General features: G+C 40.6%; 1 protein-coding gene across 4 annotated transcripts in view; it reads left to right on the top strand.

Annotated features, from left to right (window-relative positions):
* The first annotated feature begins 2,318 nt into the window (after positions 1 to 2,318).
* LOC121284277 (cytoplasmic protein NCK2) overlaps positions 2,319 to 12,337 on the top strand; it is a 63,046-nt gene continuing 53,027 nt past the window's right edge. The window contains exon 1 of one of the 4 annotated variants that reach the window (XM_041199627.1): positions 2,319 to 2,520. The gene's annotated coding sequence lies outside the window, so the exon portion shown is untranslated. Of the gene's footprint in view, positions 2,521 to 3,085; positions 3,105 to 12,337 lie in introns of those variants that run through there. The other 3 variants (XM_041199626.1, XM_041199629.1, XM_041199628.1) reach the window with 3 other exon arrangements.

Below are 12,337 nucleotides of genomic sequence, written 5' to 3'. Positions count from 1 at the left end.
ATTGTAAAAACATCAATGACTGACATAGTTTCACAGAAGTGCCTCTCCCATACTTAGGATGCTTTCTCAACATTGAGAGTGGGTAGGTATGATTATACCAAAATAAAAAAATGGCTGAGCAATTGCACTCTTGAGTGCAAAACAGTATTGTGAATTCCTGCTGCAATCTAGAGGCTTGACCCTGTAGGCTGACTTAAATGCAATACTAAGGGAATGCTAAACTATCGGAAGTCTTATCTTTCAGATGGGACTTAAACTGTCTGCATTCTTAGCTGAGAGTAAAAGATCCCATGGTACTAAATGAAGGACAGAAAGCCTTTCTGACACTTCCCTTCCCTTCCTTGACCTCACTGTCTCAATTTCTGGTAATAGACTGTCCACCAATATCCAATACAAGCCTACCGACTCCCACAGATACCTCGACTACAGCTCCTCACACCCCGCTTCCTGTAAGGACTCCATCCCATTCTCTCAGTTCCTTCGCCTCCGTCGCATCTGTTCTGATGATGCTACCTTCAAAAACAGTTCCTCTGACATGTCCTCCTTCTTCCTTAACCGAGGTTTTCCACCCACGGTCGTTGATAGGGCCCTCAACCGTGTCCGGCCCATCTCCCGCGCATCCGCCCTCACGCCTTCTCCTCCCTCCCAGAAACATGATAGGGTCCCCCTTGTCCTCACTTATCACCCCACCAGCCTCCGCATTCAAAGGAACATCCTCTGCCATTTCCGCCAACTCCAGCATGATGCCACCACCAAACACATCTTCCCTTCACCCCCCCGGCGGCATTCCGTCGGGATCGTTCCCTCCGGGACACCCTGGTCCACTCCTCCATCACCCCCTACTCCTCAACCCCCACCTATGGCACCTCCCCATGCCCACGCAAAAGACGCAACACCAGCCCCTTCACTTCCTCTCTCCTCACCGTCCAAGGGCCCAAACACTCCTTTCAAGTGAAGCAGCATTTCACTTGCATTTCCCCCAACTTAGTCTACTGCATTCGTTGCTCCCCATGCGGTCTCCTCTACATTGGAGAGACCAAATGTAAACTGGGCGACCACTTTGCAGAACACCTGTGGTGTGTCTGCAAGAAAGACCCAAACCTCCCTGTCGCTTGCCATTTTAACACTCCACCCTGCTCTTTTGCCCACATGTCTGTCCTTGGCTTGCTCCATTGTTCCCGTGAAGCCCAATGCAAACTGGAGGAACAGCACCTCATCTTCCGACTAGGCACTTTACAGCCTTCCGGACTGAATATTGAATTCAACAACTTTAGATCTTGAACTCCCTCCTCCATCCCCACCCCCTTTCCGTTTCTTCCCCCTTCCTTTTGTTTTTTCCAATAATTTATATAGATTTTTCTTTTCCCACCTATTTCTATTATTTTTAAATCTTGTTTGCCCTGCTAGTCTTTCCATCCCACCCCCACAAGACTGTACCTTGAGTGCCCTGCCATTCATTCTTAATTAGCACATTCGTTTAGATAATACCACCACCTTCAACACCTCTTTGTTTCTGTCTGTGACATCTTTTGATTATCTGCTCCTATCACTGCCTGCTTGTCCCTACAATCACATCACCCCCCTACTTCTCTCCGCCCCCCCTTAAACCAGCTTATATTTCACCCCTCTCCTAATATTCACTTAGTTCTATTGAAGGGTCATGAGGACTCGAAATGTCAACTCTTCTCCGCCGATGCTGCCAGACCTGCTGAGATTTTCCAGGTAATTTTGTTTTTGTTAAGTCTTTTTGGTGCTCTGGCCATTTATCCATCAGCCAAAGTCACTAAAAACAGTTTACCTGGCAGTTTGTGTGATTTTGCAATGTGCAAATTAGCTTTGTTGGTCTATATCAAAACCATGACTGTGCTTCAAAAAAGCTGAATGTGAAGCACTTTGAGGCATCCCAAGGACATGGAACATGCCATTTAAATCTAAGTCCTTCCTTTAAAAGCTAAATGCTAGAAATTGACAGCAGGGTCAGTAGCACCATTAAGCCTTCCTCAGAAATGAAAACTTGAAAATGTGCACATCCCTTTGTAGGGTTCAAGAAATAAAGGAGTATGAGGAACTCCAATCATCAACTCACATCAGATATTAATAAGGAACTTATTAATGCGTTGTCTTTTGCTATAGTGTGGAGTGCTTCAGTCTGCTTGCAGTAACCTTATGAAAGGGAATGGTGAATGAACACTTTACCTATTGCACCCCCACCCCACCATACACACCCACCCTTTGTTCTAGCCAGTGGACAGCATCACGCCTGCGCACTCTGACCAGGGGAACGGCACAACGCCTGCGCACCCTGATTGGGGGGTTGAACGGCACCGCGCCTGCGCATCGGGCCGTTCTTGGCGCAGTCCATTTGACCCGATCCCGGGGAGGGGAGCAAATCGGAATCGGGAGGAGGCGGAGGGAATTCTGGCTGCTCGGCGACGGCACCGAGATTAGAAAAGGAGATAGAAGAAATAGAACGGAAGATATAGTGGGCCGAGAGGAGGAGCGGAGTGATTGAGGCCGGAGGTGAGTGTAGGCGGTTGCGGTCACTCGGTGCCGCTGCTGCGGTCGCGGCCTCTCGGCTGTAGGGCTGGGCCCCGGGGCTCTACATCATCGAGTACCGGGGGGGGGGGGGGCGGTTCAGCAACTGTCAGTGGGGAAACCTGGAGCTCCTGGTTTTCCAATTCCAGGGTTTCTAGAACCATCAGGCAGGAAGTGGAGCAGAAAGGAGCATCCCCAGAAAAAAAAGACAAAAGCAGCACAGCACCACAAATTCATCCAAAAAGTACAACTTCCTTCACGCTTAGCTCTTCCTTCTTATTTTTTAATATTATTTGTTGATATTATTGTATTGGTTGGGCTGTGATTTCAATTCATGGTGTAATAAATACCACCCACTTTGTATTTCATTGTATTTATGTTGTCTTGTTAGAAAAGCTGCCCACTGAGTTACTAGAAATGTCCATTTTTAAACCCTCCATGCATCTTGGGCTACCTGCATACTTTTTTCTTCCATTCATTTTTCTCTTTAATTTCTTCTCCAGACTCCCCAGTTTTCTAACGATGAGATACAGTTAGTTTCACAGGTGCCTCTGGAAACTCTCCTAAGCGTAAGTTAGCAACTGTGGTCACTGTTATCAAAGTGGAACTCAATACAGGATTCACCCAGTATTCATATATCTCCCAAGGTACTTCATGGGAGTGTAATTGACACTGAGCCAAGAGGTACGCTTGAAGGATGGTCTTAAAGGAGCAGCGAGAGACAGAGGGGTTTCCGGAGGGAAATTGAGGCAGTAGAAGTCATAACTTGATAGTGGAATGAAGGCATTTGGGGAAGTGTAATAGGCCAGTGTTGAGGAACATAAAGTTCTTGGAGAGTTGTAGAATTGGAAGAAGTTACAGAGAAAAGGGCGAGAGATTCTGCAGTGGTTTGAACATGAGGATTAGAATTTCAAGTTCTGAAGTGTTGTTTGGCGAGTTTGGTGATGGGCAAACAGGATCTGGTGCAAGTTAGGATGTGGGCAGTAGGGTTTTGGATGAGCTCAAGTTTATGCCAAGAGCAAGATGGGAGGCAGGGTAGGAGAATATTGGAATAGTTGAACATGTAGGTAATAAAGGTGCTTCATGAGCAGTGGACTGAGGCAGGAGTTACAGACGTTTAAGTAGATGGCCTTTGTGGTGTAGAGGACATGGGGTCAGAAACTGTGCTTGGGGTCAAATAAGACCACAGATAGTGAACAGACAGTTCCTAGGGTGGGAGTCAAGCGATAATGAGGGAATAGAGTTTGTGGAGGAGTGCTGCTGTTTTCCAACTTAATTCTATTTTGTGAAGTCATGTTAGTGTTAATGTCAGGTATCTAGCTGAAAATAAAACTTTTCATATTGTTAGTACCTAGTTTTAAAACTGGCTTGAAATAAAATCTTAAATTTCCTTTAAAAAATGTTTTACTTCTTAATCTACCTGAGATTACAAAGAGATGCTATTTGGCAACCCAAAGGCTTGTATGTATGTTAAACATTGGGAAGACTTGCATTTTCTTAATGGGAGAAATTTGCATTTAAAGAAATTGAGAGCAACAATTCCTGATTTGTTTCAGTATAGTGTGAAGTGGATTCCATACAAACTGGAGGTTTAGCCTGAGTGTTACTGACCTGTGTGGCTCAGTGCCACATAATTTGGTGCATTTATCCATTGAGAATTCATTGTCGTTTTAAGATAAATTATGATTGACTTGTTTATACACAAGCTTTTGTGGTCATTCCACTCTTGCATTCTAAATCAGTAAAACAAGTAGTGGCTTTGTGTGCTGTATCTAGACAGGTAAATTGCAGATTAGAAAAATCTGAGAGCTAAATGCTATCCGTGTGTGTGGTTTCTCAAACTAGAAAATGCGATAGTAGCACTTCCAAATGTAAGATTTTACTGTTCAGTTCAACCTACAGTTCAAGTTCCATCAGTAATTGAATTTCCCTTTGATATATTTTACAGATTTTCTCATTGAGAGTTAGTGGACTGCATTAACATTTCCTTCAGTCAAGAAATTGAAAACTCTTGCAATCTAGGAATGTAGATATCATAAAAGTTTCTCTTTACTCATAGCCTGATGAGATTCCAGGAGTATAAGCATCTTTCAGATTTAACTTATGGAAAAAATTGTAAATGTTGAAATTACAGTACAGTTTTGTGCAGATGTTTGCTACTGAGATCTCAACAATTAAAAGCATTGTTATCAGATGTTCAGTCAAATGCCGGTTAAAACTGTGACAAAGTACATTTTTGGGGTCATGGATTTGTATGGAATGCCACTGTTATCTAAATTAATTTTAGTTTGTGAAGTGATGTTAGGTTAATGACAAGTATCTTGCTGAAAATAAAACATTTCATATTGTTAGTATCTAGTTTTAAAACTATCTTCACTTGAAATAAAATCTAATTGCCTAAAAGAAGTTTTGTTAATCTATCAGGGATTATAAAGAGATACTATTTGGTAACCCAAAGGCTTGTATGTACATTAAGAAAAAGGAGCATTATCTTTCAGCTCGTATTATTTCAGAATTACAGTAGTAATGACAGCAGAACTAAGAACAACTTCTGGAGCCCACAATTGTGCAATTAAACGCAGGAACCCTCAAGTTGCTGTCATGGATTCTATGCTTTCTCATAGGACCCATGAAGTTGCCCCAGAGCAAGATCACTGAATTGCCAAAATTTTCCCTTTTTGCTGTTAGTCTCACTGTAAAAGCCCTTGAAAATGTTGTACCTTTTTGAATGAGGTATAACTGGGTTTTTAATGTGTACTAAGTTCATCATTGCTGCTGAACATCTTCACTGCCCCTGAAAAACTAATTGTATATTAGTGGAATGTCAAATTTATCCATTCTGATAATTAAAAAAATTATTTTAAGTGTTCGTTTATGATATTTCAGCTTCGACCTTAGTCCTGTGTATATGCCCCAATGATGTATTTTGCTGTCTAAAATCTTATTTAAAAGTGGAAAAAATCAGTAAATTTTACTTCCTGGCTGGCTGCCTGTGGGAATATTTCGATGTGTTTGGCTGTTCACCCTTTTTGATGACATTGTTGCTGGATTCCTAGAGATTCCCTTGACTTGACACCAGAATCATATTGACGTCAGAAAGGATAAATCCCCTTCATAGAGATTGCTAGATCTTTGTGGTCACTTTTCTTCAAGTTCAGTGAGCACCAGTGCATCGCCACTGATTGCAAAAGTCAGGCAGGATATTGTTATCTGTGTGAAGTTTTGAGTGAAATATTACTGACCTGACTAATGTGAGAATAAGCATCTAATTCAAAGCACAACCAAATTCAATAGTAACCATATCCTAATTATATATGTATATTAGTTTCCAACATTAATATAAATTAACAACAGTTACATTTGTGCTGCTTTTGTAGTTAAAATGTCACTAACCTTCAAATAGCTTAGAGGACAGTTTTGATTAAATGGAAAGATTGGCTAAATTTGAAATATTTGCATTCTCAGCCTTGGTTCAAAATGCTTGGAGGGGTCTGTTCCCAGGTTGTGAGCCTAATTTGAAACATCATGTGCTTACCAACAATTGTGACCTGATATATAGTGTTTCCGAAAGCTGAATTAGGGTAAACTTCTATTAAAAAGCATAATACCTCATTTATAACAACAAATAAAAACCTAAAAACCTATGACTTAGCCTCTGTTTGTCATTGTATATGTTCTGAGTCAAAGAAAAATGACTGAAAGGAAGTCCACCTTTTTGGTAGATTTCCAAAAGTTGAAAGGTGCCAGATGTGCCTTCTGACTTTACTTTTCTGATACTCTGAATTGTGGTTCAAAAGGCAAATCAACAGCAGTTTTAGGAAGAAAAGTGGCTGGTACCAGTCTGAATCAATAAGCTTTGTCACTTATTCTCACATGGGTACTTGATATTTTCCTGATCACTTATGGGTACTGTGGCTCCTTTAATAAAATGTCTTTGTGCACCACCAAGCAGCAGCTGACATACAATTGAATTTGTTTAAAGCTCTCTTGAAATATGTTGGGGCACAATATGTTGGGACATTTTAAATATTTTAGTTTTGCCCTGAAATCTTTGCAGGAAATAACACTCCTTCATTGCTGGCACAGGGAGTATTGTGAAGGCTTGGACAGTCAGACTAGTATTGCCAAATTTTTAGACAACTAATTTTCTGTGCTGCTGAGGAAGAGCCATAGCCAAAAATGGGAATTTTCTCAACAGCAGGGCAAAAAAAGAAACAGTATAGGGCTGATGTTTATCAGTGCCATTCTTTAAACCTATCTGTGGTTTTTGTACTTCAGATAATGTACAATGTGTAACAATGATATTGTGCCGATGGGTTCAGAGCTATCATTGTAACCTATGGTAAACCAGCATTCAATGACTGAGCAATTGAAATTAAGTTATCTTAAGGAACAGTAGGATTTACGTTCTTGGAATTAAACTAAACCTCGATAAATAATAGCTTTAAACTAAATAATGTAGTTAACAAAACATGTGAGTTTTTCAGTTATTTGATTTTTACAATAATATGTGCAATATTCTAAGTGAGTTGTTACAGCAGTCTTAAGTTTCCACACAGGAACAAAGATAGCTGTGAAGTAAATATTGTGTTCCAGGAAGTTGAGTTTTGGAGCTTAATTGCTCCAAAATGATGAGCAGGTGCAAAGACTTATACGTTAATAGATCATGCCCATATTGATGAATCTTACATTGAAGAATAATTTTCTTAGTTGTCATGGCGAATGTCACTCCAGTAGAAAATTAATAATTTAATGATCATTAACCTGATTGCAGGATTTATAAGGCAATGAAGTGAAAAAGCTGTTGGGGCTAGCTGAGCTTGACTGGGCTATTCAATTTTAGAAAACATTTCTCCTTTACACTTACCTTTAATTTCTATTCACAGTGAAATTTGTATTCTGAGACCATAGGTCATGAATACATTTTTATGTGTGCCAGTGTGTGTTATAGCAGCAGCTTATTTAGAGACTTGATGAATATTATGGTGATCTTTCAGTGCATTGTGTTATTGAGCAATATAATTTAGGTTTGTTCTGTGATTTCCCTGCTTGTTATAGTTCAAATTAGTAAGGAGCTGTCAACATAAGATGCCAGTTGGAGTTTAACACAGACCAGCAGAAAGGGACAACAACAAATGAGATTGTTTTAGTTGCAACCCCTTGTGATTGATCACACCTGTATCAAAAAATGTGTGGAGCTGGTGAATTATTTGCTTTTCAATAACTTGAGTTAAAATTAAAAGAAAAATCTGTTATGTATTAACTGCAGCAGCGTGGTCTAAACCATGGTTGCCTTTCACTTTAAAATCTTATACTGTGTACTAAACTGCCCAGGAAAAGCAGAATTATTGCACTAAAGTGATTTTATTTTGCTACAGTGAGATATGTCTTGGGTTCATCTTTATAATTTTGACTGATTTTCTTTTATATAAGAGAGAATTTAATCAAATTTGAATTTTAATAGTACAGTAGGTTGTAACAGTTCAAAATCTTTTTGTGCTATAAGTTAATGTACTTAGAAAACACTGCAACTTCCTGCCTTAAATTCCAATTTATAAAAGGTGAGAGCAACTATAGGCTAGTCGGCCTAACATTGGTGGGGAAACTTTTAAAGACAGCAATCTGGGACAATAGCAATTGGAAAAGTATTGACTAAATAACTGCAAGTCAGCATGGATTTGTTAAAAAAGGCAAATTGTGCTTGAATAACTTGATTGAGCTCTTTGAAGTAACATAGAGGGTTGATGAGTGCTAATGTATGGACTTTCAAAAATGTTTGATGATAGATTTGTTAGCAAAATGAAAACCCGTTGGACTATATCGACATTGGCAGGTTGCATACAAATTGGTTATGGGACAGAAAGCAGAGACGAGTGGTGAATGATTGTATTTTCAGAATGCAGTGAAGTGTTACCCGGGGGTTGGTATTAGGACCACTGTTATTTTTGATTTATTAATGACCGGGGCTTGAGTATACAGGGCATCATTTCAAAGTTTACAGATGATACGAAACTCTAGAAATGTAGTAAACAATGAAGAGAATATTAACAGAGTTCAAGAGAAATATAGTCTGATAAAACGGCAGACAAATGAGAGTTCAAATCTAATGCGACTATGTGTTGGTAGGAAGAATGAGGCGAGGCAATATGAACCAAATTGTACAATTTTAAAGGGAGTGCAGAAACAGGGAGACCTGGTGCACAAAAATTTGAAGGTGGCAGGACAAGTTGAGAAGGTTGGTTAAAATAGCAAATGGGATCCTTGACTTTATTAATAGAGGAATCAAGCTCAAAAGCAAGGGAGTAATTTATTGTAAACTTTTATGAAACACTGCTTGGGCCTCAGCAGGTGTTTGTGTTCAGTTCTAAGCACCACACTTTAGGAAGAATATCAAGACCTTAGAGTGCAGAAGAGATTTACAAGCATAATGCCAGGGATGAATAACTTCACATATATGGAGAGACTGGAGAAATTGGATTGTTCTCTTCAGAGATTAGATAAAGGTGTTCAAAATCATGAATGATTTTGGGGGAATATATGAGGCAAAACTCTTTCCAGTGGCAGAAGGGTTAGTAACCAGAGGACATAATTTAAGGTGTTTGGCAAAAGAACCAGAGGTTACACAAGCAAATAAAAACTGAAAATGCTGGAAACACTCAGCAGGTTAGGCAGCATCCATGGAGAGAGAAGCAGTCAGCGTTTCAGGTCGATGACCTTTCATCATTAACTGTCATGTGGAAAGGCATGGACTAGTCAGGGATGGTCAGCATGAATTTGTGAAAGGAAGGTCTTGCCTCACAAATTTGATTGAATTCTTTGAGAAAGTGACAAGGAGGGTTGATGAAGGTAGTGCAGTGGTTGTTGTGTACATGGATTTTAGCAAGGCATTTGACAAGGTCCCACGTGGCAGATTGGTCTGGAAAGTAAAAGCCCATGGGATTCAGGGTAATGTGGCAAACTGGATAAAATGTTGGCTTTGTAACAGGAAACAAAGGGTAATGGTTGATGGATGCCCTTGCGAATGGAAAGTTGTCTCAGGTGGTGTTCCACAGGACTTGGTGTTGGGACTCTTGCTGTTTGTGTTATATATTAATGATTTGGATGTGAATGTGGGGGGCACGATTGAGAAATTTGCAGATGACACAATGATTGGCCGAGTAGTGGATAGTGTAGAAGATAGCCAGAATCTCAAATGATATAGATGGGTTGGTGGAGGGGGCGGTAAAGTGGCAGATGGATTTTAACATAGAGAAGTGTGAGGTCATAGATTTAGGGAGGTCAAACAGCTACACAGTTTACACAATAAATGGGAATATACTAATTGGGGTAGATGAAGTGAAAGATCTTGGCGTACAAGTACACAGGTCCCTGAAGGCAGCAGTTCAAGTAGACGTGGTTGTAAAGAAGGCATATGGAATGCTCTCTTTCATTGGCAGAGGTATAGAATATAAAAGTTAGGATATAATGTTGGAATTGTATAAAACACTGGTGAGGCCACAGCTGGAGTATTGTGTGCAGTTCTGGTCACCACATTACAGGAAGGATATAATAGCCCTGGAGAGAGTGCAGAGGAGGTTTACAAGAATGTTGCCAGGGTTAGAAAAGTGTAGCTGTGAGGAGAGATTGGATAGGTTGGGGTTATTTTACTTCGAACAAAGAAGGCTGAGGGGTGACTTGATTGAGATGTACAAAATCATGAGGGGACTAGATAGAGTGGACAGGATAAAATTGTTTCCCTTGGTGGAGAATTCTAGAACCAGGGGACATAGGTTCAAGATAAGTGGCAGAAGGTGTAGGGGGGACATGAGGAAGAAATTTTTTACACAGAGAGTAGTGGGTGCCTGGAATTCGCTACCCAAGTTGGTGGTAGAGCAGAAACTTTAAACTCTTTTAAGAAGTGCCTGGATCTGCACCTAAAGTGCTGTGAACTGCAGGGCTATAGGTCGGGTGCAGGAAGGTGGGATTAGAAAGGGCCCCTGGGTGTCCTCGGGCTGGCATGGACAAAATGGGCTGAATGGCCTCCTTCTGTACTGTAACTTTTCTATGGTTCTATCAAAACTGGGTAAAGTTAGAGGTGCAATAGATTTTGAGCAGTGGATGGGTGGGACAAAGACAAAGGAAGGTCTATGATTTAGTCTTAGAGCTAAAGAGAATAGTGATGGGGTAAGAAAGGAAATAAAAGTTGTGCCTCGAACAGGTGTGCTGCTGCCTGAAAGTAAAAATGAAAGAAAAACTGAAACGTGCAAAGGAAAGAAACAAAATGAGGATCAATAATTATGGGCTGAAATTATTGAACTCCATGATGCGTCTGGAAAGCTGTAAAGTGCCTATTCAAAAGATGAGGTGCTCTTTCTCAAGCTTATGTTGGACTTCACTGGAACAGTCCAGCAGGACAAAGACAGAGGTATCGACATGAGAGCAAGGTGGAGAATTAAAATGACAAGCACCAAAAACACAGGATCATGATGACTGAATGGAGGTGTTCTGCAAAGCAGTCACCCAATCTGAGTTTGATCTCCCCAATGTAGCGGGGACCACGTGAGTAGTGAATGCAGCCACGTAAATCACTGCTTCATCTGGAAGGAGTGTTTGGGGCCTTGGATGGTGAGGAGAGCGAAGTTAAAAAGGCAGGTATTAGAGCTCCTGCATTTGCATGAAAAGGTGCCATGGGAGGGGGTGGGGTGTTGGGGGTGATTGAGGAGTGGACCAGAGTGTCACAGATGGAACAGTCTCTTTGGAATGCTGAAAGGGGAGGTGGGGCTGTTAGATGTGTTTAGTCGTGACATCGTGCTGGAAATGGTGGAAAATGAAGCGTTAAAAATGGAGGCTGGTAGGGTGGAAGGTGAAGACAAGGGGAATCCTATAGTAGTTCTTGGAGGAAGCGGAAGGGGTGAAAGCAGACATGCAGGAAATGTGGTGGACGTGGTCGAGGGCCCAGTCGACCACGGTGGGGAGATTCCTCGGTTGAGGGAAAAAAGAATACATCCCAGAAACACTGGTGTGGAAGGTTGCATCAATGGAACAGATCTGACAGAAACAGAGGAGTTGTCACCTTTCTTTTCCACCACTTCCAAAGTGTTGGAAATGCTCAGCATATCTGACAGCATCTGTGAAGAGAGAAACAGAGTTAAGCTTTCAGGTCTGTGCCCTTTGAGAAATAAAGCTTAACAGACAAATTATGAAAATAAGAATGTGCATAATTTAATTCATTGTTTTTCATTATGTACAATTGGAAAATGTGCACTTTTAAACTTAGATTGTGAGTCCTAAGCAAGGAAAAACTTGGAAACAAGTAATGCCATTTCTTCAGAAGTAGTCTACATAAAATAACTTGTGGATTTATTTAATATTCATTTGTACAGAATGGTATTTATAGCAAGGCTGTTGGACTTTAAAATTGAGCTCAATGCCTCAGCTAGGAAGGGGAAAACAATCAGCCAGGGACCCTGCTTCTGACTGGGGCTGGCAGGAGGGAGATAAATGCAGTCACAGAGGATATATTTTAGTTACAGAATTTATATCAGTTTAGAGGATTGTGTGAAACTCATCATTTTTGTTCTAGAAATTCTTAAATCTCTTTCTGTTTCACGCATTCCTGGAAACTCACTGAAGTTTGTGTTTTAAATTCCTGAGTCCATCTTGGGCTGAAAATACTCAATTTGACTTTCTGGAATTATGTAGACATTCAACTTTTTTCTATTTTTGCCATAGTTTGCAGCCTGGAAAAATCAATTGAATTGTGTGTAATGGTTTATAAAGCAACATAATAGCAATAGTGAAGGAGAGAATTTTCTTATCGTAG

The sequence above is a fragment of the Carcharodon carcharias genome, chromosome 11 (genome assembly GCF_017639515.1).
Source record: "Carcharodon carcharias isolate sCarCar2 chromosome 11, sCarCar2.pri, whole genome shotgun sequence".
In the NCBI taxonomy this organism is placed as follows: Eukaryota; Metazoa; Chordata; class Chondrichthyes; order Lamniformes; family Lamnidae; genus Carcharodon; species Carcharodon carcharias.
Note: the sequence above shows the minus strand (reverse complement) of the source record. Positions and strands in the feature narration are given on the sequence as shown.